Genomic DNA, 5441 nt, shown 5'->3' with positions numbered 1-5441 from the left:
CTTTACAAGAGCTTCTGAAAGAAGCACTACACATAGAAAGGAACGACCAGTATCAGCCTTTCCAAAAATATACCAAAAGGTAAAGAGCATCAACATAATAAAGAATCTACATCAACTAATGGGCAAAACAGCCAGCTAGCATCAAATGGCAGTATTAAACTCACATATATTATTATTAATCCTAAATTTAAATCAACTAAATGCCTCCATCAAAAGACACAGACAGGCAAATTGGATAGAAAGCCAAAACCCATCCGTATGCTGCATTCAGACCCATCTGACATGCAAGGTTACACAAAGACTCAAAACAAAGGGATAGGGGAAGATTTATCAACCAAATGGAGGGCAAAAAATAAAAATAAAAAGCAGGAGTTGCAATCCTCACCTCCGATAAAATAGACTTTAAAGCAACAAAGATCAAAACAGGCAAAAAAGGACATTACATAATGGTAAAAGGATCAATGCAACAAGAAGAGCTAACTATCCTAAATATATGCGCACCCAATACAGGAACACCCAGATACATAAGGCAAGTTCTTAATGACTTTAAAGAGACTTAGACTCCCACACAATAATAGTGGGAGACTTTAACATCACATTGTCAATGTTAGACAGATCAACGAGACAGAAAATTAACAAGGATATCCAGGACTTGAACTCAGACCCGGAACAAGTAAACTTAATAAACATTTATAGAACTCTCCACCCCAAATCCACAAAACATACATTCTTATCAGTATCACATCACACTTACTCTAAAAGTGACTACATAATTGGAAATAAATCATTCCTCAGTAATTGCATAGCATTTCACAGGTTTAAATGAAATATTGGTTGGCTGCTTGTTTGCTATTTTCCTCCCTTATTCCTTCTTGTCACCATTGCTAAGCACAATTATTGGCATAAAATAGGCTTTCAATACCCATTTTTAGACCACATTCTAGCCTGGGCAACAAAGCAAGACTCCTGTTCTCTCTCCCTCCTTCTCTTCCTCTTTCTTTCTCTCTTTCATTCTTTTTTCTTTCTTTTTTTTCCTCTTTCTTTCTTTTTCTTTTTTTCTCTTTTTTCCAAAAAAAAGAAATAGTAGATTCTCTTACAGTGTCTTAATTCCATAGAATAGTCAGAGAATTTCTTTTGACTAAAGTGACCAATAATTTCTCATCCCCACGGTGTCACATTTGAAAATGACAGGTGACACATCAGCAATTACACTGGGACAACAGTTGTAAATCCAAGCTAAGCAGAATGTAACCAGGATGTATGGTTACTCTGTCTTTGAACGTAGTTTCAGTTTTGCTGAAATTAAAAAAAAAAGGAAAAGAAATCAATAAAGTAGAAAATCAGGGACAAGAATAGTTTAAGTGGTAGAATAGCACATACAGTGAGATCTTTCTCTGCCTTAAGAATGAAAAATGGCTAATGTGGCCAGCGCAGATTGACTTAGACCAAAGGTCTACAAACTATGGCCCTTAGTTCAAATGCCACCTACGCAAAAAAAAAAAGGTACTTGCTTTGGCATCACATATACTAAAATTAGAATGAAGCAGAGATTAGCACTTCTCCTACACAAAAATGACATGCAAATTGATGAAGCTTTCCATAGTTTTATAAAAAGAGTTCTAGATATGGATGGCAGTGATGATTGCACAACAATATGCACATACTTAATATCCCTGAGCTGTACACAGAAAACTTTTTAAAACATTATATTTTATGTGCATTTTACTATAATGCAAAATATTAGCAAAATGAACATTAAAACTGCTTTATTAAGAGAATTCCAAGCTCTTAAAGTACTGGTCTTTTGTCGACAATTTTACAGGTTTATATGGTCATAGAATGGCTAACTGTCTGTTCCACAGTTACTAAGCAAGGTAGAGGGAAATACAGCATTGAAATTCTGAATACTGCGATCTAAAGACATTGAAGAGAGCAAGCTGGGTTTTGTTTGTTTATTTATGTGACTACATAACAGCACAGAAGAGTGTAAGTAGAATCACCTGTTAATTTGCCACTGTTGTATTTTTTATACTCATAGACATGCTAGACAAGAGATAGTAATCATAGTGTAATTGTGTTTCAGGTTGATGCCTAAACAGCAATGTAAAACGTTTTAAATGTTCTTATGTTGTTTATTTTTCTGCACAGAATTGACTTGAAAGTGTTTCTACAGACAAAAATTACTGGTTTAAACAACTTGTAAGTAAGCATAAAACACAGAAACAAATCTCCACCAAGTGAGAGTTTACAAGTCCTATTGTAGTTTTCATTCATCCATAATTTGACCTTCGGTCAAGCAACAAGTATGGTGATACGTGTTTTGGAAAAAAAAATACTAAAATTGTTTTCCCTTTTTTTTGTTGTTGCAATCTTAAGATAACAGTCTCATATTTTCAATTTCAATTTGTCTTCTAGCTACATCTGTATTCTTAAACTTTGCATTCCTTTCTGTTGCAACGGATGAATTTTGCTTTTTTTTTTTTAACCAACTTCCCATTGCTTTGCTTGCTTTTATAGCTCAAACTAGTTGAAAGAGTTATTTCAACTTTCTCACCTCCCGCTCTCTACTCAACACACTTCGATTTATTAGTGCTTCCACCTTGCTCAGCCCAGTGATCAATTCTCAATCTTTGTCTTACTCAACCTGCTAGCAGCATTTGACACACTCGCTGCCCCATTGACATGGTTTTAACACTATTATCTTAATTTTTCTGTTTCTTTTTTTTTTTTTTTTTTTTTTGAGACGGAGTTTCGCTCTTGTTGCCCAGGTTAGAGTGCAATGGCGATCTCGGCTCACCGCAACCTCCGCCTCCTGGGTTCAGGCAATTCTCCTGCCTCAGCTTCCTGAGTAGCTGGGATTACAGGCATGCGCCACCATGCCTAGCTGATTTTTTGTATTTTTAGTAGAGACAGGGTTTCACCATGTTGACCAGGATGGTCTCGATCTCTTGACCTCGTGATCCACCCGCCTCGGCCTCTCAAAGTGCTGGGATTACAGGCGTGAGCCACCGGGCCCGGCCTTTTTCTGTTTCTTAACAAGCCTCTCATTCTCAGTCTTCTTTGTTGTCTCCTTTTCCTCTTTCTAGTCTCTATATGCCATGGTGCTCCACTCAGTTTAGGGTTCCATTTCCTTTTCTATCAATACGTTCTTTATCGCTCTCATCCAGTCTCCTCATGCAAATACCATCCCCGTGCCAATGAATACCAAATGCACATATCCAGCCCTGACACCCTGGACTTATATATCCAACAGCATACTTGTCATCTACATTGGGTGTCTACAAGCCATTTGCCCAAAGCCACAGTCTTAATAGCTCCCTCTAGATCCTGCTCCTTCCAAACGTCTCTATTTGATTTAGTTGCAAAGTCCAAAAACACAGAAGTTATTCTTGAATAACTTTCCTACTCTCATGCAATAAATCTGTCAGCGAGCCTTGCCAACTATGTATAAAAACATTTCCGAAATCCAGTCATTCAACCCCCTGCCACCAGCCTTGTGTAAGCCATCATCGACCGTTACTCAGAGGGTGCAATAATCTTCTCCCCAGTGTCCCTGCTTCCATTTCTGCCCTTCTATGGCTCATTCTCTACAGAGCAGCCAGAGCTTTTACAAACAAAATCAGATTATACCACTGCTTTACTCAAAACCTTCCAGGATCTAGATATCACACTTAAAGTCAAACTGCTTGCAGCCCCCTGGTCTAACCCTAGCCATCCTCCAGATCTTACCTCCTGTCTTCTGCTCCTCCCATCTCTCATTGATCTAAGCCAAATCCTTATTATTTCCAAACATGCCAATGCATTTCCCACCTCAGGGCTACTTACTGGCTCATAGCAGGTTTTTGATAAACATGTACTGAATGAATGATTGCAAGCTGGGCTGTTACTCTTCTCTGCTTTCACCTTCATTTCATTTTCCTTTGTACCACTTCATGTAGTCACTGTTGGGCCTTCTTCACATTACAGCCAGAAAAGAATACTGTCAGTATTACTTCAGGGTTAATCACTATGGCATATTCAGAATATTTCTTTTTCAAATGACAGACCAAAAGGAAGGAGTGGTTGTCTTGATTTAAGACAGCTTGAGAGGCACGTCTTGAAAAGTTATCTCTATTTAAGATTCATTTAAAAAGCTTGCTGAGGTATAGCAGATCTAAACCTCAAGTTTCTGTTGAGGGATCTGCTGCCTTGATAGTTGAACTGATTAGAGCTGCTGCTAATAGTTTGCATTTGAACAAATATCATACTCATCTCCTTACGGGGGAAGATTTATCCTCTGATCAGCTCTCACCCTGGCCTTCCCTCGCCCAGTATATCTTCCTTAAGTTGAGGAAGGCTAAAAAAAAATGTTAATGCAGATGCCAGTCTTGGTTTTCTCTGCCATCCTTCTTACAACCCTAGTCACCCTTCTCTAACAAAACCTTTTTCCCCAAAATATACAGGTTTAAAAATTTATCTCACAGATATTAACCAAATTCTTTTCTTTTTTCTGAGATGAAGTCTCACTCCGTCACCCAGGCTGGAGTGCAGTGGCACGATCTTGGCTCACTGCAACCTCTGCCTCCCAGGTTCAGGCAATCCTCCTGCCTCAGCCTCCTGAATAGCTGGGATTACAGGTGTGTGCCACTACGCCCAGCTAATTTTTATATTTTTACTAGGGACAAGGTTTCATCATGTCGGTCAGGCTGGTCTCAAACTCCTGACCTTGCGATCCACCCCCCTCAGCCTCCCAAAGTGCTGGGATTTAAGGTGTGAGCCACCGCGCCCAGCCCAACTGAATCCTTACTTGACGTCAGGCATTGTGTTGTCCCTGATCATATAAAACATATAAGCTACAGTTTGACCTGTGTCTTTATTGCCATAATTCCTTTAAATTTCTTAATAGAAAATTACTATATAAATCTAAATATTTTACAACCCTTAACTTTTTCTAAGTGTTCCCTGAGGTTCCATCTGACTTCCTCCATCATTCTCTGTAATCCTATCTTTTACTCACCTCTTACATTTTCACTGCATAGTATAAGATCTCAGTAATTTATATTGACTGGCTTCTCCTATGATGTTCCTTTGCCTACATTCTTCAGTTTTGCATCCAGCAAAGTACTTTCCACCTCGAATTCAAAAGTCAATCCAAATTCTGATTAATCTAAGAAAACCAAGTATTCAGATACTAAAACCCTTCATTTAAAAAAAACCCAGTACATCTAATGCAAGCACCATATGTGCAGTCCTAGACAAGGCCAGGTGTCCTTAGAAGATGACAATCTATTGGGTGGAGGCAAATAAATGGACTAGAAGTATAATGCCTATGACTGAGGAGAAATTATAAAACGTAAAAATTCCATTCAGCTGAGAGATCCAGAAGGGCTTTTTAAAGGTGGCATGTGTATTAAGTTGTAAAAAGTGAATAGAATTTTGATTGGCACAAATAACAGAGCATC

At 38.4% G+C, this 5441-nt stretch overlaps 1 non-coding gene across 1 annotated transcript; it reads left to right on the top strand.

Moving 5' to 3' along the window:
- Window positions 1-1503: 1503 nt before the first annotated feature.
- Window positions 1504-1607, top strand: LOC116550459. The gene has a single exon (XR_004268426.1). It is a non-coding gene; the product is annotated as a U6 spliceosomal RNA (small nuclear RNA).
- The last annotated feature ends 3834 nt before the right edge of the window (window positions 1608-5441 follow it).

This window comes from Sapajus apella, unplaced genomic scaffold (genome assembly GCF_009761245.1).
Source record: "Sapajus apella isolate SASKATOON/1434 unplaced genomic scaffold, GSC_monkey_1.0 scaffold7, whole genome shotgun sequence".
Taxonomy (NCBI): domain Eukaryota; kingdom Metazoa; phylum Chordata; class Mammalia; order Primates; family Cebidae; genus Sapajus; species Sapajus apella.
This window is presented reverse-complemented; position numbering and strand designations above follow the sequence as displayed.